This window comes from Oncorhynchus masou, chromosome 15, assembly GCF_036934945.1.
Source record: "Oncorhynchus masou masou isolate Uvic2021 chromosome 15, UVic_Omas_1.1, whole genome shotgun sequence".
Lineage (NCBI taxonomy): Eukaryota > Metazoa > Chordata > Actinopteri > Salmoniformes > Salmonidae > Oncorhynchus > Oncorhynchus masou.
In genome coordinates, this window is record NC_088226.1 from 40,882,963 (window position 1) to 40,909,853 (window position 26,891).

The 26,891-nt window shown below is 43.0% G+C and overlaps 1 protein-coding gene across 1 annotated transcript in view; it reads right to left on the bottom strand.

Moving 5' to 3' along the window:
• LOC135556249 (receptor-type tyrosine-protein phosphatase F-like) overlaps positions 1-26,615 on the bottom strand; it is a 426,619-nt gene extending 400,004 nt beyond the window's left edge. The window contains exon 1 of the mRNA XM_064989280.1: positions 26,310-26,615. The gene's annotated coding sequence lies outside the window, so the exon portion shown is untranslated. The remainder of the gene's footprint in view (positions 1-26,309) is intronic.
• Positions 26,616-26,891: the final 276 nt, after the last annotated feature.

The window sequence follows — 26,891 nt, forward strand, 5'->3', positions numbered from 1 at the left end:
GTCAAGTATGCGAAACTAGGAGCCCGACCAAGGGGCCAAACACAACCAGATCCTTTTGAGCTACCGGTTGAACAAAGCAGATAGTCATAAAAGACCAGCTGACTGAAGGAGCAGTTGGGGGACCAGAACCACACCCAACCATGGTAGCCCTTCTCCAGCAACTTTTCACCTGCCTTGAGAGGAGGGATGAAGACCTCAAGCAGGAGATCCAGGGTCTACGCCAATCTATCCTCACAGCACTCCTCACCAAGCACTAGGCTACACTGGGGCAGCAGGGTAGCCTAGTGCTTAGAGTGTTGGACTAGTAACCAGAAGGTTGCAAGTTAAAATCCCTGAGCTGACAAGGTACAAATCTATCATTCTGCCCCTGAACAGGCAGTTAACCCAGGCTGTCATTGAAAATAAGAATTTATTCTCATCTGATTTGCCTAGTTAACCTCTCTGCGCACCGAACCCGTTAGCGGGATTAAATTCAACAACATACGGTCATCGCTACATAAATAGTCATATTAAACATTCATGAAAATACAAGTGTCAAGTGTCTCACATGGTTCGAAAGCCGAAAATCTTGCTAATCCAACTGCGTTGTCAGATTTAAAAAAATATTTATTGCGAAAATACGCTGCGATTATCTGAGCACAGACCCCCATATCAAACTACTTATTCAACCAGCACTTGCGTAACAAAATCACAGATTGCATTGAAACAATTGTTTACCTTTGAAGATTTTACTCTGGTTGCAATCCCAAGGCTCATTGTTACACAATGTTCGGTTAAATCAATTTTTTATAGTCTAACACGAAACATTTTGTGAACGATTATCTCGTTGAATTTCGTGTCATTCAATTTTCAACGTAACATCCAACGTAAAATAGACAGACTTTCCCTGACTTTATCCAGTCATGTTTGGTATCCTTGCAATCAATTGTTTGTTTGTAACGCAACCAAACTTGATGGGTCATTTTGCGGGACGTATTGACCCGGAAAAAACGATTGGAAGACAACAAGTGACGAGTCCATTGTGCACCAATTACAGTATATGACCACTTTCTCATAGATAGACTGTATTTTAACCCAGTGACCACTGATCGTCTTGAAATCTAGCTGGGTAGATAGCCAATGAGCAGAGGTAAACAGCAATATTCCATGGTTCTTTGTTGTAAGACAAACCTTTCCCTTGAACGCTGGCGTAAGGACCATTCTTTCGCCATTGCCAATTCAACCGTGAAGGAGCGACGACGCTTATTACGCACAGCAGTATTTCGGTGACTTGCATCTTCAGCTGTCTATTTATCCAACATCATGGTGAATAAGCTAATTCTAAAGCTAAGACTTGATATACGAATGTAGAAACCATTTTAGAGGAAATTAATCGTGAAAGTGAGACAGATCTGCTTTTTGAAGACTCCATTAGCTCCCATAGCTTTGATTCTGAAACTGAGGCATATTTTTTTGAACGGAGAGGACATTGTTTTGGACTGGTAAGTTGCTCTCATGCTAATGCTGTTTGAAATTAATATAAAATATAATTTGTGATTGTTATTACATTTTATTTGCAATATATAAATATGTCATGAAATGGGTAAAGTACATGTTAGCTAGTCATTGTGAGTGAGGGTCTGTTTGTTTGTATGAGAACGACCATAGTCTGTGTGTCTGTGTGGATAGATAGATATATAAAAATGGTGTAGAATGCAAACCCATACATCTCAACACAGCCAGCATGCTTCCTCCAATCAGTCTACATTAGAGGGAGCATCAAGGAGCTTGCTGGCTACAGCACCACTGCACCAAGCCCTGTCCCTTCTGCTCCTGCCACAAGTGTTCATATGCCCAAATATATTTGTGCAGGCATGGATGTGCCTATGGGCCAAAAGGGCACAGCATGGAGGCGTTGCTGTGTTTGCAAGATGAAGTCTCTCATCACATGCACCACATGCTCAGTGACCCTCTGCTTTACATCAGAAAGAGACTGCTATGGCATCTGGCATCAGCAGCAGAATATTGTCTAGAGTTTTGGCAAAGTGGGTGGGGGCTAGGGTCAATATGTTATATCTGGAGTACTTTTCCTGTCTTATCCGGTGTCTTGTGTGAATTTAAGTCTGTTCTCTCTTTCTCTGCTTCTTTCTCCTGGAGGACCTGAGCCCTTGGACCATGCTTTAGGACTACCTGCCATGATGACTCGTTGCTGTCCCCAGTCCACCCGGCCTTGCTGCTGTTCCAGTTTCAACTGTTCTGCCTGCGGCTATGAAACCCTAAACTGTTCATTTTTACTCTTGAGGTGCTGTCCTGTTGCACCCTCTACAACCACTGTGATCTCCACCCGGCACAGCCAGAAGAGGACTGGCCACCCCTCATAGCTTGGTTCCTTTCTAGGTTTCTTCCGAGGTTTTTGCCTTTCTAGGGAGTTTTTCCGAGCCACCGTGCTTCTACACCTGCATTGCTTGCTGTTTGGGGTTTTAGGCTGAGGCTATATAATTAGATTTGATTTGGTAGAGGACTGAGGGTCTTCCCAATATTGAACGTGTGTAAATTGTTACCCATGTTATTTTGTAAATGTATATATATATTTTTTTATCAATAAAACATTTTTCCCATTTTGTTTTTCCATTTTTTTTCCTACATTTTTTGGGGGGAGGGGGGTGGGGGTGTGTTAGAATACCATTTTGGTATTTTGTATATAGTTATTTGTTTCAAAATGTATACCTTCACCAGTTTGGCCACTTGGGTACATTTGGGCTACTTGTGTGGGACACCTGGGTGACTTCATGATAAATGTCATGGAGCACACATTTTGGAAGTTATCATTCTGAAACCTTGCACAAGTACTGTTGCCCTCATATTTTTCACTGAAATTGTCCCCATCCTATCTGACTGTTTGTTTTATCTTGTTCATTTTGTTCATCTTGTTCATAAAGATTATATAAAAATAAAATGCCTTTTTCTCAGCATCCTTACCGTGTGCCTGAGAGACTGGTGGTAGCCCTCAAGGAAGAGGTCCACACCATGATAGAGATGGATGTTGTCGAGCCATCTTCAAGTGAATGGAGCAGCCCTATTGTCATTGGCCCAAAGAAGAATGGCTCTTTGCGTGTCTGCATGGACTTCCACAGGGTGAATCTCCCAGTTTGATGCCTACCACATGCCCCGTATTGATGACTTACTGGAGAGAATAGGTAGAGTTCATTACATCACTATATCGTATGGTTTATAAATTGTTGGGATTAATTCCTCCGTAGAAGACGCAGTGGTTCTTCTTTCACTGGAAGGAATCTGGGTTTGTATTCATTATGCATATCAGAGAAGGTGGGCTGATCTAGGATCACACACCCCCCCCCGTCCCCCCGTCCCCCGTCCATGTAATCTCATTCCATTATGCTCAGAAAAGGCCAACCTGATCAGCACTCCTACTCTGAGACGCATTACAAGACCCTGTAGTGGTAATCAGTGGGGGTCGCTGAGGCAGTACCTCTTTCAGGAGGAAGACATTTTACCTTAATAATCATGACTCCATCCACTTTGACTTGATTGATCATGTGGCAGGGTTGACAAGACACACAATTAAAAGTGTGTAAGGAGAGTAATTTCACTCTAATGGCACGACTGATTCAAACGCAATGATGCATCGAGAACAGACGTAATGACCCTACTAATCTAAGTGTGATTTAATGATGCACATACCCATTGTAACTCAATTGAAAATAGAATATTCTGGCTCGATGATTGTGAGACACAAATGCATGGCAATAATGACAATATCAAAGCAATTTATAATTCCACTCTATTCCTCCTCTCTGTATCTTTCACTGACTACTGGAGGTACAGCATTAGTCCTGGATAATGATATGCTAAAATAAAACTCTCCCATCAGTGTCTGTGAGAAGAGATTGTTCTTTTGAGGCGGAAGCCAAGATGAGCTGTATCTTTCTTCGAGGAAGAAGGAAGGTGTATTCGGGGGGAGCTGTCACTTTGCAGGAATATGTTTGGCAGGAGCACAGAGAAGGGGGACATATTTCACAGCAGAGCAGCAGCAGTGGAGCCTGCCTGCCTGGCTGCCGCTAGTGCTTGTGCCATCTCGGTCGTGCACAGACTCGCAGCAACTGTCGTCTTCCTCTTAAAGACAATCCTCTAGAGTCGACGCCTTTGTTAACGCTCAGCCTCCTGCTTGTCACAGTCTCCTGCCTGTCACAGTTCACTAAGAGAGGATTCTTTTCACAAAGGGAAAATAGTCACACGAAGCAAACTTTTATCTGCCATTATTTGTAATATAACCAGTCCTGCCCTGCAGGTTCCAATGCCATATATTTTCTATATAATAAGAGCTATATGGATACGGATATGAAAACAGTTTACACAAGAACATCTGTAGATGTTTGCAAATGTGTTGAGGGAGTAAAGGTGACTCAAGGTCAAAGTTTTTAATAGAATTTACAATTGTTTCACAAGACAATTTTTTATTTATTGACACACTGATTCCCAATTAATGCACAAGGTGTGACAAGTAATTGAAGCTTCATTCAATCGGTAAACAAATCATTTCCCCGTCTAATGCGGAGTAATAGCACCCCCCCCCTCCCTATTTCTCTCCCTTTCCTGCCTCCATCTCTCCCTCCCCTCCATGGATGTTGGGAAGTGAGGCAGAAATGTGATATTGTCCAGCCGACTGTTTGGTAACCGCTCGTTCCAGACCATTGATGGGCAACTCCAGTCCTCGGGGGTCGGAGTGGTGGCCACAATTTATTCCCATTCCTTGCAAACACAGCTGATTAAACTATTGCATTCTAAACTGAAGATCATGATTGGTTGATTTTTGGAGTCAGGTGTGTTAGATGGGGCAAGGCCCCCGAGGATTGGAGTTGCCCGTCCCTGATCCAAACCATTGATCAGAGTTTCTGTCCCTTAATGCAAGGTTTGTTTCCCAAACTCGGTCCTGGCACCCCCGTTGGTGCACATTTAGGTTTTTGCTCTAGCACTACACAGTTTATTCTCTCTGGGGGGAGAGAGAGTGAGAGACAGACTAACAGCAGCCGGGCGCTCTGGTCTGATAGAATGCATCCCAAATGGCACCCTAGTCTGTATATAATGCATTACTTTTGTACAGAGGCCTATAGAGCCATGTGAACTAGGTACTCTATGGGCCATGGTCAAAAGTAGTGCAATAAATAGGGAATAAGGTGCCATTTTGGATGCAGACTGACAATCACACTGAAGAGAAGGCCTGTTATCTTCCTGCTATACCCCCAATATGTGTTACTGGTTCATCCTCAGGTTAATCCATCTAATTGATCTATTGGGATCAGTTTTCTAGACCTAGACTAAGCCTATACTTAAAAACACTTTCAATTAATTAAGAATCTTGCTTTTTTGTCCAGGAGTATGCTTAATCTGGGTCTGGGAAACCAGTCATTGTTCCTACTGCACCAGATGGGAAGACAAAATATGATGTTCTAGAAATACATACACTTTTCAACAGTTGTCTGCATTCTTTTTTGTTTATGTTTACTCAAAGAAATCCAATTACACAATTGAACTAAACAGTTGAGGAGGATTCAGTTCTGAGTAGCTCGGCTGTGAAGGCAACTGTGTGTATGTACTGTAGCTTTCTATCTCAAGGAAAAATATCTTTAATAATATACTCATGGGTTGATGGAAAAGCAATAGATAAGAGAACAAAACAACGGTTCATCCTTGTCCTGAACACATTAAAACACAGCCTCCCTTCCTTCTGGCAGCTTGCAAACAACATCCACACGGTCATAAATCCACTTGCTCTTTTTGTTTCACGCCTTTAAAAATGTATAACTGAAATAAACTTGAACTGTGGCCATGGAAATGCTTATATCCTCTGCCAGCTCGGTGCGGCACGGCCAGTAACACTGTCGCTGCTAACTATTCGCTGCTTCGTGGCCCATAAATCACACCACCGGAAAGTCTGTACCGGAGCCCGGTGGCCAGAGGAGAGAGAAGTACGTTTTCAGACCCATTTAACACTGATAATGCCTGCCGTTTCCCACAGGCCCCTGTGGGCCGCAGCTAGGGCCAGTCATGAATCACTACCTTCCAGGCCCTCTACCTCCAAGCCAGCGTCCCTCTCTACACACACACACACACACACACACACGCACGCACCCCTCTCGCTATACTCCCCTGCTGCTGACATTGCTCAGGCAGGGGGTCAGAACCACACAGTGCCCTGGGGAGGGGTGGAGAGGTGGGAGTGGGGGGGGCAGAGAGGGTGAACGAGGGTTAAGAGGTGAAGAAGAGGGATGATGACAGAGAATGGTTGAGGAGGGGGTTAAAAGTTGCAGAGGGTATTTGTTTCTGTCCCTCCCTTAGCTCCTGTCTGTTATAGATCTATAATAAATGATTCTGTGCTCACTGCTGGTGAGGTACGATCTTTTAATAATCCTGTTGATGTGTGTGTGTGTGTGTTACGTACTCTGAGTGCATTGCATTCAACCACTCAATTGGTCATGTAGCTAACACCATACAATCCGGATGTGCTGTACCTAAGCCAATAAAGTCCATCACGCAACGCCAATAAATAGAGCAAAGGTTGCCGAAGAAGCCTAGTAATTCAAGTTCCTTCCTACAACATAGACTCATTTGACCTTTATCTCTGTCCCAGATGACTCGGGTGTTTCTCTCCACAGGGTCACTGCAGCAGGGCCAGGTATTCACAGGTAGCTTGGCTTGAGACTGTGCTGTAGACAGACCGACCCAGATGGCCAGAGTGACACAAGAACAGAGTGGAGTCTAACCATAATGCCAACACTGTGACCTTGCTACAGCTATGGCAATCTTGAAGAAGAATCCTCATATTAAATCACAAATATACTCTTAGAGCCTAACGGAGGTGTATAGCTACATTTGTACTGACAACTTTATTATTTTGAAACTTTTCAAAAGCTTAATTTGGTGAGAACAAAAACTATTCTGAGTATATCTCAGAAAATATTTAATGTCTGCATAAATGTACCTCCTGATTGGGATTTCCTCTCCAGCTTCACTTTGATCAGGATTTAAATCTGACCTTAAACAGAGGTGTTGTTGGACTGCAGGACCACACTTTACTTATCTGGTCCAATCAAATTGGTTGTCACTATCAGGCCAAATACTGGGAACCAATCAAAGAGGATGAGGCAGCATCATTTACCTAAACAACACTAGACACATCAGAAATGTCTGAAGAGACTTTTACATAATATACACTACATGGCCAAAAGTATGTGGACAACGGCTCTCGAACATCTCATAAATAATCATGGACATTAATATGCAGTTGGTCCCCCCTTTGCTTCTATAACAGCCTCCACTCTTATGGGAAGGCTTTCCACTAGATGTTGGAACATTGCTGCGGGGAATTTCCTCCATTCAGCCACAAGAGCATTAGTGAAGTCGGACACTGATGTTGGGCGATTATGTCTGGCTCGCAGTCGGTGTTCCAATTCATCCCAAAGGTGTTCGATGGGGTTGAGGTTAGAGCTCTGTTCAGGCCAGTCAAGTTCTTTCACACCGATCTCAATAAACCATTTCTGTATGGACCTCGCTTTGTGCACGGGGACATGGTCATGCTGAAACAGGAATGGGCCTTGTCAAGGTATGCTGTAGCTTTAATATTGCACTTCACTGGAACTAAGGGGCCTATCCCGAACCATGAAAAACAGCCCCAGACCATTATTCCTCCTCCACAAAATGTTAGTTGGCACTATGCATGTAGGCAGGTCGCATTCTTCTTGCATCCGCCAAACCCAGATTCATCCATCGGACTGCCAGATGGTGAAGCGTGATTCATTACTCCAGAGAAGGCTATCCACTGCTCCAGAGTCCAATGGCGGCAAGGTTACACCCCTACAGCCAACGCTTGGCATTTCGCATGGTGATCTTACGCCTGGTGCGGCTGCTCAGCCATGTAAATCCAGACCATGAAGCTCCTGAAAAACAGTTATTGTGCTGATGATGCTTCCAGAGGCAGTTTGGAACTCGGTAGTGAGTGTTGCAACCAAGGACACTCAGTGGTACGTTCTGTGAGCTTGTGTGGCTTACCACTTGCGGCTGAGCCGTTGTTTCTCCTCGACGTTTCCACTTCACAATAACAGCACTTATAGTTGACTGGGGCAGCTAGAGGAGGGAAGCAATTTGACCAACTGACTAGTTGAAAAGGTGGCATCCTATGACGGTGCCCCATTGAAAGTCACTGAGCTTTTCAGTACTGGCCATTCCAATGCCAATATTTGTCTATGGAGATTGCATGGCTATGTGCTCAATTCTCTACACCGGTCAGCAACAGGTGTTGCTGAAATAGCCAAATCCACAATTTGAAGGATTGTCCACATACTTTTGGCCATGTCATGTAATTATCTTCATAAGCAGCTTTATAAACTCAGCAAAAAAAGAAACGTCCTCTCATCGTCAACTTTGTTTATTTTCAGCAAACTCAACATGTGTAAATATTTGTATATACATAACAAGATTCAAAAACTGAGACAAAAACTGTTCTACAGACATGTGACTAACAGAATTGGAATAATGAGTCCCTGAACAAGGGGGGGGGTTCAAAATCAAAAGTAATAGTCGGTATCTGGTGTGGCCACCAGCTGTATTAAGTACTACAGTGCAATAAATAAATAGAAAATAAATGTAAAAAAAATAAAAGTACTGCACTGCATCTATACCTCATGGACTGCACCAGATTTGCCAGTTCTTGCTGTGAGATGTTACCCCACTCTTCCACCAAGGCACCTGCAAGTTCCCGGACATTTCTGGGGGAATGGCCCTACTTTTCACCCTCCGATCCAACAGATCTCAGACGTGCTCAATGGTATTGAGATCTGGGCTCTTCACTGGCCATGGCAGAACACTGACATTCCTGTCTTGCAGGAAATTATGCACAGAATGAACAGTATGGCTGGTGGCATTGTCATACTGGAGGGTCATGTCAGAATGAGCCTGCAGGAAGGGTATCAACTGAGGGAGGAGGATGTCTCCCCTGTAACACATAGCATTGAGATAGCCTGCAATGACAAAAAGCTCAGTCTGATGACGATGTGACACACCGCCCCAGACCATGATGGACCCACCACCTCCAAATCGATCCCGCTCCAGAGTACAAGCCTCGGTGTAACGCTCATTCCTTCGACAATAAACGCGAATCCGACAATCACCCATAGTGAGACAAAAACGCGACTCGTCAGTGAAGAGCTCTTTTTGCGACGATCTTTCTTTTGGTGTTTTTCAGAGTCAATAGAAAGGCCTCTTTAGTGCCCTAAGTTTTCATAACTGTGACCTTAATTGTCTACCGTCTGTAAGCTGTTAGTGTCGTAACGACCGTTCCACAGGTGCATGTTCATTAATTGTTTATGGTTCATTGAACAAGCATGGGAAACAGTGTTGAAACCCTTTACAATGAAGATCTGTGAAGTTATTTGGATTTTTACGAATTGTCTTTGAAATACAGGGTCCTGAAAAAGGGACGTTTCTTTTTTTTTTGCTGAGTCCATAAAGGTGCTCAAGAGAGCGGGAGTTTATTTCACATTTTATTATTTCTTGTTGTTGTTGCCTTCTTAAAATGGAACCTGCATTCCTCCACACCCAATCCTACCTTATCCTTGTAACCTTAGTCTGCTCATATGGCCTGCCCTCTTCAAATCAAACAACAGGTTTTCAATGGGTTTTAAGTTTGAGATGGCCATTGAATAGAAAAGAGCTCTACTTTTCATGTCATTTGACCAAAGCACTGGTCAGATTACATTTTACAAAATAGTAATTTTGCAGACGCTCTTATCCAGAGCTGTTTAGAAAACTTAAGGCATTTACATTTGTTGGATGACATTAAAATAGAGCTCCTTGGCCACACACACTAGTGGTGGGATGCATAAGCAGAAAAGAACCCCATACCTACCGTAAAATATGATGGTTGATCTTTGATGTTACAGGGCTATTTTGCTTCCACTGGTCCTGGGGCCTTGTTATTAAGGTCAACAGCATTATGAACTATACCCACTGCCAGGATATTTTCGCCAAAAACTCATTGACTCTGTCAGGAGGCTGGAACTTGGCCAGGAGTGGATCTTCCAGCAAGACGATAACCACACAATATCCGACATCCACAAAGAAATTGTTAATTGGCCACAAAATCAACATTTTGCAATGGCCATCTCCGTCTCCAGACTTGAAACCCATTGCAAATCTGTGGTTTGAATTGAAGAGGTGCCCACGATGGATATCAAGGATCTGGAAGGATTCTGTATGGAGGAATGTATCCAATCAAATGATTTTTTCCAAACTCTGGCGCGTTTACCCCCTTAGTTCGGTTTGTTTTTGACTGGTGTGAACTCTCTATCTGCACTCGGGAGCACACTAAACAACACACGGTGGTTCTCGCAAAAAGAGTAGTCTTGGTCTGATTCAATTTGTCCTTTGGTGCAGTTTGCTGCAGGTGAGAAAGCAGTCAGAACCAAAGGCTACATCAAAAACGGCCCCCTATTCCCTGTATGGTGCACTAATTTGGACCAGGGCCCATAGGGAAGCTCATAGGGCTCTAGTCCAAAGTAGAGAACTATATATAGGGAATAGGGTGCCGTTTGGAACTAAACATATTGGTTACACTCCAACCCCTATCTACGTCTTGTCAGAGGAGAGTACCTACCATAAAACCCCTCGTATAACAGACAAACCATCGCCATCGTTGGGTTCGCCTGTCTGTATATATCCACAATTGCCGTTTAAACTGATGGCCACAGGCGGTGTATCTATCCAGCAGGACACTGATAAATGACAAATATCAAACCCACCCGACGACATAACATAACATTTAGCTGTAGAAGATGGATTGAGAGATGGCACCCTATTCCCTATGTAGCACACAACTTTTGTAGTGCACGATAGAAGGAAATTAGGTGTCATTTGGGAAGCAAGCTGAGTCTGTCTTTGTGGCTAGATTACAGAGAGAGAGAGGACCTTTCAGATTCTAAACAAATGGGGGAGTCAGACTCTCATTTGTATGTCAGACAATCTAATCAGGATCATGGCTTTCTGGACTGGACCTTTCTAAATGGAAACAACATAAACACATGGAATTTAAGTAATGTCTTCTAGAATTAAATATACTGACTCTTGTCAGTGTCAACACACTGGAATTTTAAAATGTATATATTGTAAGAGGTGAATAGTTGAAATGAATGTCAAATATACAAACATTTGCTTTACAATTGACATAATTCATTATTATCGTTAATAATCCAGCATAACAGCAGAATGCACATTTTCACGAATTAAATATAGACATTTCTCCGTCTCTGTTGTGCTGAAGAAAACCTTCTGGGTGTTTTTTCACTAGATGTAACTGCGGTGAAGCAGCTACAATAAGTTGCTCTGCTATATCCATTAAGTAGCCACAGCTGCCATGTTCAACTGTCAAAAATATGAGATTCTCTTCTACCAACTCCCTCCTGTGTTCCAAAAGGGTCCTTTGGCTGTCCCCATAGCAGAACCCTTTTAGGTTCCAGGTAGAACCCTTTTTCGGTTCAGGATAGAACCATTTTGGGTTCTAAGCAGAACCCTCTGTGGAAAAGTTTCTACATGGAACCCAACAGAGTTCTACCTAGAACCAAAAGGGTTCTACCTGGAACCAAACGGGTTCTACCTGGAACCAAAAAAGGTTCTTCAAAGGGTTTTCTTAGAATGTAGCATACTGTACAGCCAGCTAATTTGGCTCGCTCTATTTCTGGAGTCCATCCCATATTGGCAGAGTAAAGTACCACATGGTATAGTAAGTAGCACAGATATCTGGCAAGGAAAATATAAAGATCTTCGCAAAGTAGAAGAAAACATCTATTTTTGCTAAACTGTTAAATCATCACGGTGGAATCGAATGGCTCGGGAGTAAACTGGATGATGATAGCGACACAAATGGCACCTTTTTCCCAAAATAGTGCAGTACTTCTAAAAATAATACCCTATTTTCCTATTTAGCGCACAACTATTTAGAAGTAGTGCATTATATAAGGAATAGGGTAGTATTTTTGACACAAGCTAAATGGGATGATGTCCAAGGTAGTTGTGAAGTGGCTTACACAACAGGCCCACACTCACATACAATACAGTACAGGCCTAAGTGCAGCAAGCTTTTAGTCTAAAGCCCATGACAATTTCACATTGTTTCTACATTAGAGCCATACACTATGTAACAGATAGAGAGCACTTGATAGTTGACAGTGTTCAAAAATGGAAAATAATAAGATCCACTGTCAGATGGAGAAAAAAACTTGTAAAAACATTCAACCCAAGTGACGTTGACACAAGCCAAACCACACTATATATGTCATTTAGCGAATGCTTTTACCCAAAACCTATGAACACAAGACACCTGCCTTTATTTTGTCCTTCTTATAACGCAAAGGTAAAGTGTTTTCTTCTTATAAAGTGGAGGTAAAGTGTTAGGTGTTGATGGTCCTAGACTAGAGTATTCTAATGGGAGATGGATAGGACTCTAGATAAGTGCTCTTTTGAATAAACATCAATGTGAAATTAAGCGTTAGACAGCAGTAGGCTTTTATCTGTTTCCTCTCAGATGTTAATTACACACGGTGGTCTCCCAGGAAGGACAACGCTTAGTTACTAATTTGATCTCACCCTGTAAAGAAATGCTAACCATCTTCAGTGTTGACTACAACAACGAAACTCACAGTTCTGTATTCACAGATGGTAAAGGGTTATGTTGCAATTCAACCCACTTTATGGCAGATTTATTCTAGATGTCATATTCACAGTTGATGTGTTTCATTGTACATGAAAGTTTATAGACCAACCCAAGTTATCTGATCAGCTTTTACAGCTGAAGATAATTTGATCAGTTTACAATTTGCTAATCTGATGCGTTACTTGTTATGTACAGTATGTTGTAAGCTATTCACCAAAAAGAAAATGCTCTCAGTCACTTTCCCACTGCACAATTTACACAGTGGGAATACCTAAAGTATGCAAAGAAAAAAATGTGTTCTATCTTCAAGCAAACAAGAAGAATAAGTATAGCCCCTGTAAGCTAAGGCATTTGGTAAATCCTTCTTTTGGGGCCTGACAGTTTTTCAGAAAACCAGTCATCCTCTGATGTTTTATTAATTAATGGTGTGTGTGTGTGTGTGTGTGTGTGTGTATTTCTCTCTCACTCATTCACTCTTTCTCTCTCTCAATTAGGTAATTACTGCCTATTTGCAGAATGACAGACAGGAGGGTGGGAGAATAAGAGAATAGAATGACAGAGACGCCTAGTTAAGAGACTCCGCTGTGGCAACTTTTACAAAGTAATGTGGGTGAAGGGCAGGACAATCTGAATCAACAACATGCCAATCATCCTCCTCTATGGTCTACATCCCTCTAACTGAGACAATCCTGCAGGTTGAGCAATGAAAGTATAGCAACACCTTTTGGCTCCATGATCAAAAGATATCCCAACATTTTGACAATGCAAAAGTTTTTGCTGTTATAACATTTAAAATGCATAGCTACAACTACAAAGTGTAAGTGTCCCCCTCCTCCTCCTCCTCCTCCTCCTTGTACTGACAGTGTTTCACTTCAAAGTGCAGAAATTGTCTTCTCAACAGGTGTAACGGAGCCAGAGAACGATGCAGCAAAATCCTGCTATACACAGCCAAAACTGTACCCTGAGTGCAGTGGTGGAATAAGTATCCAATTGTCATACTTGAGTAAAAGTAAAGACCCCATAATAGAATATGACTCAAGTAAAAGTGAAAGTCACCCAGTAAAATACTACTTGAGTAAAAGTCTAAAAGTATTTGGTTTTAAATATGCTTAAGTATCAAATGTAAATGTAATTGCTAAAATATACTTAAGTATCAAAAGTAAAAGTACAAATAATTTCAAGTTCCTTTGTCACACCCTGACCATAGTTTGCTTTGTATGTTTCTATGTTTTGTTTGTCCAGGGTGTGATCTGAGTGGGCATTCTATGTTGTGTGTCTAGTTTGTCTGTTTCTGTGTTTGGCCTGATATGGTCAATCAATCAGAGTCAGGTGTTAGTCATTGTCTCTGATTGGGAACCATATTTAGGTAGCCTGTTTGGTGTTGGGTTTGGTGGGTGATTGTCCTTCTGTCCTTGTTTCTGGTCTGTGTTAGTTTACACCAGTATAGGCTGTTTTCGGTTTTTCATATTAGGTTTATTGTTTTTGTATCTGATTCGTGTTTCCATATTTTTTCATTAAACATGAATCACAATAGCCACGCCGCATTTTGATCCGACTCTCCTTCGCATATAGAAAACCGTTACAGAATCACCCACCACAACAGGAACAAGCGGCGTGATGACAGGCAGCGGCAGCAGGAGCTACGAAGTCTGGATTATACGATTTGAGAGGAAATAGACAGGTGGGCGGTCGACCCAGGGAGAGTGCCGGAGCCCGCCTGGGATTCGCTGGAGCAGTGCGAAGAGGGTTACAGGAGAATGGAGTTGGAGAAACAAGCACGGCGGCGTGGAAGGAAGCCCGAGAGTCAACCCCAAAAATGTATTGGGGCTCACAGGGAGTATTGCGAAGCTAGGTAGGAGATCTACGCCAACTTCCTGTGCTTACCGGGGGGCTAGAGAGACCGGGCAGGCACCGTGTTATGCTGTGGTGCGCACGGTGTCCCCAGTGCGGGTGCATAGCCCGGTGCGGTACATCCCAACTCCGCGTATCGGCCGGGCTAGAGTGAGCGTCGAGCAAAATGCCATGAAGCCGGCTCTACGCATCTGGTCCCCAGTGCGTCTCCTTGGGCCGGCTTACATGGCGCCAGCCTTGCGCATGGTGTCCCCGGTTCGCCTGCATAGCCCAGTGTGGGCTATTCCACCTCGCCGCACTGGCAGGGCGACCGGGAGTATTCAACCAGGTAAGGTTGGGCAGGCTCGGTGCTCAAGAGCTCCAGTGCGCCTGCACGGTCCGGTCTACCCAGTACCACCTCCACGCACCAGCCCTCCGGTGGCAGCCCCCTGCACCAGGCTGTCTCTCCGGCTCATCCTTACAGGTGCTCCCGCCTGTCCAGCGCTGCCGGAGCCTTCCTCCTCTCCAGCGTTGCCGGAGCTTCCCGTCTGCCCAGCGCCATCTGAGCTACCCGTCTGCCCAGCACCGCCTGAGCCACCCGTCTGCCCAGCGCCGCCTGAGCCACCCGTCAGCCCAGCGCCACCTGAGCCGCCCGTCTGCCCAGCGCCGCCAGTGCCGCCAGTCTGCAAGTAGCCGCCAGTGCAGCCAGTCAGCCAGGGGCCGCCAGTCAACCAGGGGCCGCCAGTGCCGCCAGTCAGCCAGGGGCCGCCAGTCAACCTGGGGCCGCCAGTGCCGCCAGTCAGCCAGGGGCCGCCAGTCAGCCAGGGGCCCGCCAGTGCCGCCCCTCTGCCCAGAGGCGCCAGAGCCCCTCTGTCCCGAGCAGCTGCCTCTCTGTCCAGTGGCGTCATGCAGTAGGGTCGCCGTAGTTAGGAGGCCAAGGAAGCGGACAAGGTGGTGGACTAAGACTATGGTGAAATGGGGGCCACGTCCAGCACCAGAGCCGCCACCGCGGACAGATGCCCACCCAGACCCTCCCCGATAGGTTCAGGTTTTGCGGCCGGAGTCCGCACCTTGGGGGGGGTACTGTCACACCCTGACCATAGTTTGCTTTGTATGTTTCTATGTTTTGTTTGGTCAGGGTGTGATATGAGTGGGCATTCTATGTAACATGTCTAGTTTGTCTAGTTCTATGTTTGGCCTGATATGGTTCTCAATCAGAGGCAGGTGTTAGTCATTGTCTCTGATTGGGAACCATATTTAGGTAGCCTGTTTGGTGTTGGGTTTGGTGGGTGATTGTCCTTATGTCCTTGTTCCTGTTCTGTGTTAGTTTACACCAGTATAGGCTATTTTCGGTTTTTGTATTAGGTTTATTGTTTTTGTATCTGATTCGTGTTTCCATTTGTTTTCATTAAACATGAATCACAATGGCCACGCCGCATTTTGGTCCGACTCTCCATCGCATATAGAAAACCGATACATCCTTATAATACGCAAACCAGACGGCAGCGTTTTGTTGTAATTTTAATGTATGGATAGCCAGGGACTCACTCCAACACTCAGACATCATTTACAAATGAAGCATGTGTCCGCCAGAACAATGTGAGTCCGCCGGAAAAAAGCATTCAAAATTAGTACTAAGCATTCAAAATTAGTACTTTTAGGTGTCAGAGAATACAAAAAGTACATGATTTTATTTAGGACTGTCGTAAGGTAAAAATAAAAGTTGTTGCAAATATTAATAGTGAAGTAGGGTACAGATACCCCCCAAAAACAACTTAAGTAGAATTTACACCGCTGCCTGAATTCCTGAGTGCCAAATTCTTGGTTACTCATTGTCATGCCAATGACAGCATTGAAGTTAAAAGCACAAACAGCTCTGGGACAGGCTACCAAAAATGTGCATTTGTTCATCAAATGAAGAAAATAAACATCTCTGTTGAATTCAAAAGAAAACACGATTAGAAAACACCATCATCCTGTATAGGCCCACACACCAAAATGTTGTATTTGTTCATCAAATGAAGAAAATACAAGTTTCTGTTGAATTGAATAGAAAACACTATTGTATGTTGTTGCGGCACAGTGATTACAACGTATTTCTAATTATTTCCACCTATTGCCTTCTGTGACAAAGAGAGCGCTTTTCATGAAGTTTAGTCTAATTAATGAAGTTTCCATAATTCAAATCAACCTACTAATACCTATTAGCCATCACAGACAGAAAACACAGTGGCAGACCACCACATACACAATGACACAGTTGTAGAATTACTAGATACAGTGCCAATTGCCTTGATAACACAGTGGGGAAATCATAGCCTTTAGATTTGAGTCCTGAATGGCACCCTAGTCCCTACATAGTGCACTACTTTTGATCAGGGCAAAGTAGTGTGCTATATAGTTAGTAGGGTACTATTTTGCACTCAGTTAGGTCTGTGGCTGATAGGATCTTCCCCTTGCCCTGTGACGAGACAAAAACATTGCCAACCATACCCTGTATGCCGGTCGAACAATAGGCCGGTGTAATTGAAATCCCAGAGCCACTCTGTTGCTGTTCAATTGTTGGGAAATGAAAGCAAAGAGAGAACCTGGACTTTTCTGCAGATAGGTCAATCAGCAGACGGACAATACATTGACAACCAAGTGACACACTACATGTTCCTGTCCCTTCTTGGGGACAGACAGAGAACCCTACAGCTTGGGCTCTGTTGTTATTGTGGTTTATGCAGATCATTTAATTCATCCATCCATCCCCAGTCCACACCACACAGTGCCTGCTTCCCAAATCGCACTCTCTTGTCTTTATAGTGCACTACTTTTGACTAGGGCCCATAGTGCTCAGGTCAAAAGTAGTGCACTTTCTAGGGAATAGGTTGCCATTTGGAATGCACACAGTGTAAATGTCTCTTTCCAGTTCAGCCATTGGGTGACCGATCCGCTCCAGATCCCTGTGATCGTCCATGTGGTTGGCATCCTGCTGCAGGAGCCGAACGCCCCGGGGAAGGGGTACTGCCACGTATGCTCTATCGCCAGCGCTCTAGGTCGCCATGTTCCCGTGCCCCAGCTGGCAACAGGTTCCAGCGCATCAGCCAGGGTGACTGGTCCGCTCCTGATCCCCGGGATCGTCTCTTTGGTTGGCATCCTGCGGCAGGAGCCGAAACACACCAGGGAAGGGGGTACCATCACGTATGCTCTCTCCGGCCCTCTAGGTTGCCATGCTCCCGCGTCTCAGTCGGACTGACAGGTTTTCCGTGCCTCAGCAGAGGTGACCGGTCTGCTCCTGATCCCTGGAATCGTCATTTTGGTTGGCATCGTGCGGAGAGGGGGTACTGGCACATTTGCTCCCTCTCCCACCTCTAGGCCACCAGGCTGGTCGCTATTGCTCACACCTGTCACCATCGTTACGCGTACTTACGCATCATCAGACTCACCTGGACTCCATCACCTCCTTGATTACCTTCCCTATTTATGTCACTCCCTTTGGTTCCTTCCCCAGGCGTCATTGTTTCTGTTTCAGTTTCATGTCTGGGTGCTGTTAGTGTTTCTTGTTTTGTATTATGTTCCGTTTTATTTATTAGAACACTCACTCCCTGAACTTGCTTACCGACTCTCAGCGCACATCATTACACAAGTAGCCTAGCGGTTAGAAGGGCCAGTAACCGAAAGGTCACTAATTCGAAATACCTGAGCCGACAAGGTGAAATATCTGATGTGCCCTTGAGCAAGGCACTTAACCCTAATTTGCTCCAGAGGTGCTGTACTACTATGGCTGATAGGTGCAGTGAAATGTGTTTTACATTATCAGGTGTAAGAATGACATTATAACATATTTCAAAGATGTAACATGCCCCCGACTGAAGTATCATTTGACTTGTAAAGCGTTCTATGTATGTACTGCATATATGAAACATATGCTGACTATCGCTTTTAAATGTCAAAGCAAATCAGTTGCTTTCTGTTGAGGTTCAAAGCAAAAACATTCACACACAGTGAATATCAACATGACTAGAAAACTCATGCAGACTGTGAACCATTGAGGCATCAGGCAAACGAACAACTAGTTTTGCCATGGGATGTATACTAAACTGGGGCAGCAGGGTAGCCTAGTGGTTAGAGCAAGTTCAAATCCCTGAGCTGACAAGGTACGTTCTGCCCCTTAACAGGCAGTTTAATCCACTGTTCCTAAGCTGTCATTGAAAATTAGAATTTGTTCTTAACTGTCTGGCCTAGTTAAATAAACATACAAAAAAACTAGTAATCAAAAAGTATGCTTAAAGTATAGTTGGTGACTAATGATCATGAGCAATTGAAAATGAAGTGTCATTTACTAAGAACTAACAATTTACTGAAGTGCTCCCAAATATGCCACACAGATAATAATTTTTAAAACAATATACATACTTTACAGTATTCAGATTTCAATTCTGGTTTCTTTTGAATGCCGGAGAACTGGGATTAATGAAGAGCACTGTGTGAAGAGACACAGCCACTGAAATTAGATCTTAAATACTCAGTAAATGATATAGTAAATGCCAAAATGCAGGAATTACTAGAAATGTTAATAGTTACTCTGTAAAAATCCGCATTATTGCTGCCACATACACTACATGACCAAAAGTATGTGGACACCAGCTCGTCAAACATCTAATTCCAAAATCATGGGCATTAATATGGAGTTGGTCCCCCTTTTGCTGCTATAACATCCTTCACTCTTCTGGGAAGGCGTTCCACTAGATGTTGGAACATTGCCACAGGGACTTGCTTCCATTCAGTCACAAGAGCATTAGTGAGGTCGGACACTGATGTTGGGCGATTCGGCCTGGCTCACAGTCAGCGTTTCAATTCATCCCAAAGGTGTTCGATGGGATTGAGGTCAGGACTGTGCAGGCCAGTCAAGTTCTTCCACAATGATCTCAATAAACCATTTCTGTATGGACCTCACTTTGTGCACGGGGGATATGTCATGCTGAAACAGGAAAGGAACTTCCTCAAACTGTTGCCACAAAGTTGGCAGCACAGAATAATCTAAAATGTCATGTATGCTGTAGATTTAAGTTTTCCCCTCACTGGATCTAAGGAGCCTGAACCAGCATTGGGGCAGATAGCATTTTCCTGGCATCCGCCAAACCCAGATTAGTCCGTTAGACTGCCAGATGGTGAAGCGTGATTCATCACTCCAAAGAATGTGTTTCCACTGCTCCAGAGTCCAATGGCAGCGAGCTTTACACCACTCCAGCCGATGCTTTGCATTGCGCATGGTGATCTTAGGCTTGTGTGCGGCTGCTCGGCCACGGAAACCCATTTCATTAAGCTTGCGATGAACAGTTATTGTGCTGACGTTGCTTCCTGAGGCAGTTTGGAACTTGGTAGTGAGTGTTGCAACCGAGAACAACCATTTTTACACGCGATGTGCTTCAGTACCCGGCAGTCCCATTCTATGAGCTTTTTTGGCCTACCACTTCGCGGCTGAGTCATTGTTGCTCCTAGACGTTTCCACTTCACAATAACAGCACTTAGAGTTGACCAGAGCAGCTCTAGCAGGGCAGAAATGTGACAAAATGACTTGTTGAAAAGGAGGCATCCTATGACGGTGCCACGTTGAAAGGGACTGAGCTCTTCTGTAAGGCCATTCTACTGCCAATGTTTGACTATGGAGATTGCATGGCTGTGTGCTCAATTTTATACACGTCAGCAACGGTTGTGGCTGAAATATACCCAAATCCACTAATTTGAAGGGGTGTCCACATACTTTTGTATAAACAGTATAGTGTATCATGATCATAGGTGTCATAATAATGCGACAATAATATCATTCTTAAAGGTCCAATGCAGCCGTTTGTACGTCAATATCAAATAATTTATTTGATCATTTAACAATTAAGTAACTTACTGTGATTGTTTTCAATTAAAATGGTCAGAAAGAAACCAACATTTATTCTTAGCAAAGAGCAATCTCTCTTTGCTAGGACTGTCTGGGAGTGGTCTGAGTGGAGAGGGGAACACTGAAAACTAGGTGTTATTGGTAGAGAGGTTTGGAACTCTCTTTCTTATTGGTCTATTAACTAAAACCCCATCCCACCAAAGCAGGATGAAATGTCAGGCAGTATTTTCAAATAGCTCTTAGACTAAAGGGAATTATCATAATTTTAAAAAATGGTATGTGGTAATATTAGACTAAATAAATGCTAAATGTATGCTGCAAGTCGAACCCATACTACCTATTGTAACGGTTCTGCACAAAGCAGCAGCCAGGTAAGTCACGCAGACAACAGCGAGGACGAGTTGGATTTGAAGGGAGGAAAGTTAATGCATCAAACCCAATAGACCATGTTGGATCTTCCTCCTCAAATCTAACTCCTCTCCCTGGACAGATTACATAGACACTTGCTATATGTGGGCGCTGCTGTGTGGAGCACTGGTTGATTTTCAAATGACAAAATAAATAAATAATAATAATTATCAAGGCTAGAGCATTCATAGTCCTACATATGGAGCGATTTCAGTGCCAACAGAAATTGTACTTGAATTACATAATTTGTCATTTGTATATGTCGTTCTTCCCCTGAACAAGGCAGTTAACCCACTGTTCCTAGGCCGTCATTGTAAAGTGATTGTAAATAAGAATTTGTTCTTAACTGACTTGCCTAGTTAAATAAAGGTTAAATGAAATAAAAATAACGTTTTGTATATTGAATTTGAATGTAAATATTTTTGAGATTTTTTTATGCACAACTGTAATCATTGAACTCATAGATTGACTTTATAATTCATGATTTGAATCTGAATATATTGAATATTGCATTAAATTTTAACATTTAATTTAAATTTTAATTGAAGAATCAAATGTAATGTTTATATATTCAGTTGCAATATGGTAGATATTGTGTTCATTATCTGTTTATCAAGTTTACAAACTGTAATTTCAAGATCATCAACGTTTCATATATTTAACTTCTCAGATGCATTCAGATTCTGTTTTCAAATTCAGTTCTATACGTTCAGATTCAAAACCAGAAACAACATCCTGGTACTTTGCCAGCCAGCAAAAATAGAGGAGAACAGATAGAATGAAATGCTTACTGTGGTAAACAGAAGCTTCTGGCAGTTTCTGAACCCAATATTTGTCTGAATTTGGCTCTAGCGTTCAAACCATTTTGGCTATCATCTATTAAGATCCTATTCCTGGTGGGGTAAGTGTGTGTGTCAGTGCTGTGTGTACATTGATTATGCAAACAATTTGGAATTTTCAACACATGAATGTTTCCAACAAAAACAAGAAGTGATACAGTCAATCTCCGAGACTGGTATGCATTGTATTGATATTAGCCCTCTGATTAAAGTGAAGAGAAAAACGTACCTCTCTGTTCTGGACCAGCTGCAGTTTTTCTAGGTCCTTCTTTGCAGCGCCTGACATTATGCCTGGGCAATAATCAAGATAAGATAAAACTAGAGCTTAAAGAACATGCTTTGTGGAGTGTGGTGTCAAAAAAGAAGAACATCTCTTTATCATGGACAGACCTCTCCCCATCTTCAGAACTATTGAATCAATATGTTGTTGACCATGACAGTTTACAATCCAAGGTAACACCAAGTAATTTAGTCTCCTCAACTAAGTCAACAGGCACACCATTCATTATCAATCAGATTCATTCAAATGTATTATGAAGTCCTTTTTGCATCAGCCGATGTCACAAAGTGCTATACAGAAACCCAGCCTAAAACCACAAACAGCAAGCAATGCAGATGTAGGATCAGTATTTATCAGATCATTATCAATCATTATCAGAGTCAGCTGAGGTCTAGAATGTAGGGGACGATTTGTACCAAATACAATCTTCTTAGGGTGTTAGTTTAAAGTTCTTAAAAGTTCATTTGTGGAATGTCTTTCCTTCGTAATGCGTTTGAGCCAATCAGTTGTGTTGTGACATGGTAGGCAGGATATACAGAAGATAGCCATATTTGGTAAAAGACCAAGTCCATATTATGGCAAGAACAGCTCAAATAAGCAAAGAGAAACGAAAGTCCATCATCATCATTTAAGACATGAAGGTCAGTCAATACAGAAATGTTCAAGAACTTTTAAAGTTTCTTCAAGTGCAGTAGCAGAAACCATCAAGAACTATGATGAAACTGCCTCTCATGATGACTGCCACAGCAATAGAAAACCCAGAGTTACCTCTGCTGCAGAGGACAAGTTTATTGGAGTTACCAGCCTCAGAAATTGCAGCCCAAATAAATGCATCACAGAGTTCAAGTAACAGACACATCTCAACATCAACTGCTCAGATGATACTATGTGAATCAGGCCTTCGTGGTCGAATTGCTGCAAAGAAACCACTACTAAAGGACACCAATAAGAAGAAGAGACTTGCTTGGGCCAAGAAACACGGGCAATGGACATTAAATCGCTGGAAATTTGTCCTTTGGTCTGGAGTCCAAATTGTAGATTTTTGGGTCCAATCACCATGTCTTTGTGATACGATGTGTGGGTGAACGGATGTGAATTTCCCACCATAAAGCATGGAGGAGGAGGTGTTATGGTGTGGGGGTGCTTTTCTGGTCAAATCAAAACAAATTGTTATTTGTGATTTTTTGGGGAATTCAAGGCAGAGTTAACCAGCATGGCTATCACAGCATTCTGCATTGATACACCATCCAATTTGGTTTGGGCTTAGAGGGACTATCATTTGTTTTTCAACAGGACAATGACCCAAAACACACCTCCAGGCTGTGTAAGGTCTATTTTACCAAGAAGGAGAGTGATGGAGTGCTGCATCAGATGACCTGGCCTCCACAATCCCCCGACCTCAACCAAATTGAGTTGGTTTGGAATGAGTCGGACCGCAGAGTGAAGGAAAAGCAGCGAACAAGTGCTCAGCACATGTGGGATCTCCTTCAAGAGTGTTGGAAAAGCATTCCAGGTGAAACTGGTTAAGAGAATGCCAAGAGTGTGCAAAGCTGTCATCAAGGTAAAGGGTGGCTGCTTGAAGAATCTCTAATATAAAATGTATTTTGATTTGTTTAAAGTATTATTATTTTTTTGACAAGCGTTTGACACAGTGTTGAGATTGACTGCAATGACAACAAGCTCAGTCTGATGATGCTGTGACACACTGCCCCAGACCATGACGGACCCTCCACCTCCAAATCGATCCCGCTCCAGAGTACAGGCCTCGGTGTAACGCTCATTCTTCCGATGATAAACGCGAATCCAACCATTACCAGTGGTGAGACAAAACCGCAACTCGTCAGTGAAGAGCATTTCTTTGCGAGTCCCGTCTGGTCCAGCGGCGTTGGGGTTTGTGCCAATAGGCGACGTTGTTGCCGGTGATGTCTGGTGAGGACCTGCCTTACAACAGGCCTACAAGCCCTCAGTCCAGCCTCTCTCAGCCTGTTGAGGACAGTCTGAGCACTGATGGAAGGATTGTGCATTCCTGGTGTAACTCAGGCAATTGTTGTTGCCATCCTGTACCTGTCCCGCAGGTGTGATGTTCGGATGTACCGTTCCTGTGCAGGTGTTGTTACACGTGGTCTGCCACTGTGAGGACGATCAGCTGTCCATCCTGTCTCCCTGTAGCGCTGTCTTAGGCGTCTGACAGTACGGACATTGCAATGTATTGCCCTGGCCACATCTGCAGTCCTCATGCCTCCTTGCAGCATGCCTAAGGCACATTCACGCAGATGAGCAGGGACCCTGGACTTCTTTCTTTAGGTGTAGAAAGGCCTCTTTACTGTCCTACGTTTTCATAACTGTGACCTTAATTGTCTACCGTCTGTAAGCAGTTAGTTTCTTAATGACCATTCCACAGGTGCATGTTCATTAATTGTTTATTGGTTATTGAACAAGCATGGGAAACAGTGTTTAAACCGTTTACATTGAAGATCTGTGAAGTTATTTGTATTTCTATGAATTATCTTTGAAAGACAGGGTCCTGAAAAAGGGACGTTTCTCTTTTTGCTGGGGTAATAGAGTGTGCATGTTCAGTATGGAATGCATAGATCGTCGATGTTCTGTGGAGATCTTCACAATCGCCTTAATATTCTAATATTCTGTGCAGAATCTCGAACGGCATTGATCACTTGCACCATATACTTTTATTGTAATCTCAACTGCAGTCCAGGACATTTGGTTCTGCTATTAGATGAAGAAGAGTGATAACACATTATTCTGTTGCTTAAATAACAAAAATATCTGACATTGTATTCCCATTTAAACTTTGCTGTGCTTTAAAATAGTTGAACGCGCAGTGATAGACATTTGGGCGACAACTGAACCGTATATCAGACATTGTTTTCCATTGGAATTTGGTTGTGCTTTGAGATGGTTGAACGCATAGGTGATAACACATTGAAAATTCAACAAAATGTTTGCTGTTTTTTTTTCAAATACTAGCCAATTAAACCCCAGAGGGTTTTATTCTACACGAATGACAGTGGGAAAGAAATGTCTAGCCAGGCAAATAGATTCCAACCTTGATGGCATAATTTAGGGGCTCTGAAAGTAATGCATAATGTGGATTGATGAGAAATAACTGAAATAACTGAAAATAAATGATTTATCCCAATAGACCCATACATCGTCATATTCACATGTTCCATATAATGTGACAAATAAAGCCACCGGTAGCCTGTTTCCCTATTTGCAAACAACCAGAAATAGATCAGTGCAAAACGGTGAGTTCCATCACAAACACCAGTTTGCACAGACCACTAAGGCTGCGTTTAGACAGGCAAGCCCAATTCTGATCTTTTTTTCACAGATCTGAAAAAGATTAGGAGTGAAAAGATCTGATGCATTTGGTCAAAAGACCAAATAGCGGACAAAAAAAACTGAATTGGGCTGCCTGTCTAAACGCAGCCTGATTTGCTTCTTGTGGACGCAGATATGTGGGTTTGAATAATGGCCTTGAAGTCGCCTATGTATTAGACAGGTGTAGGATCTTAATTTGAGCTAGTTTGCTACAGCAGGATAAAAATCCTGCAGCAACAGCAAATGTGAATTATTATGTGGATTATAATGGACATTTTTGTAGGGGTCGATACATTTTTGTACCGTAAATTTCAAAGTGGAAATTACAAACTTCAGAAGCCTTTTTAAAACTCAAATACACTACACATTTTTTTTCCTGCATTGCAGAAAAGTTCGCTTGCATCAGGGTGATCAAAATATGATCCTACACCAGTATTTTAACAAATAGTCTACTAAGATTTTCCAATTATGTTAATTAGTATCTTATTGGTAGCCTATCCAATAGCAAATTCGATACATGTCATGTATTGTGCAAACAACTAGGCTGTTATAAAACGAAATAGTTGTAATAATTTACATGCCAATGTGTTGTGACAAAGGATACAATGTTTTGTTAATTGACCCCTCTCCATCCTGTAATTCACCCAACCTGTTTGTCTCTATGTAACAGGTTCAACGGGTGAACAGAGCAGAGCATAGAGCTGCTTGACAGGTGCTCCTGCCTGCTATTTGCCCGTGAGGCGTGTACACAGCCGTATTGATCTCGAACAAGCTCTGAATCGATTGACATTTGGATGTATTCTGTCATGAAGTAGCCAGAAAAACAATATCCCTCTCATACTCAGCACACAACTTTTCAAGATGACGAAATTATTCTTACCAATAGCCAGGCTATATTCCAAATCACTGGGCATCATTATCAGTGGGCTAAAATGCGGCCACTCCTGAACAATACATGTGATTCAAATGTCAGTCAAACAAACACCACAATCATGAATTGTCAATAGTATATGAAATGCAAAAACTCACTCTCTCTAGGTCCCCTGGTCATTGGCATTTCTGTCTTCGAAAATAGCAACCACTTGGTTCTCTCGATCCACTTCAGAAAGAATACAATTCCTTTCCTTCTCAGTCCCGATGTCCACCTCTACTCTCCTCCGGGCGTGCGTCCTCTCCGTAATAGGCTACACAAGGAGGAATTTAAAGTATAATCCTTGAGATGTATAGGACCTGATGGACAGTTCTGCTGAATTAGACCATATATTTTCCAAGTAGAGAAGCAATGTGTCCGAATGTCTCCTCTCCTCTCAGTAGCTCAACCGCTGTTTATCGCACAGTGAAATGCGCTCTTTCTCGCTCTCCTCTGTAGCGCTCAAGAATGCACAATAATCCCTTCTCTGCTCTCACACAAATTGTTCGCAGCATTCTCGGGCTTTGTCGGATATGGTCGATGATTTACGGAATGATGAGGATTTAAAAAAGGAAATGGTTCAATTTGTCCTTTTTTAAATCCTCAGTTCGTCTCCATATTAAAAGTAAATAGCCTGATAACTGTGATGATGATTTTCATTTTAAATATCGAGGGTTCAGGCATTAGGCAATAGAGATGAA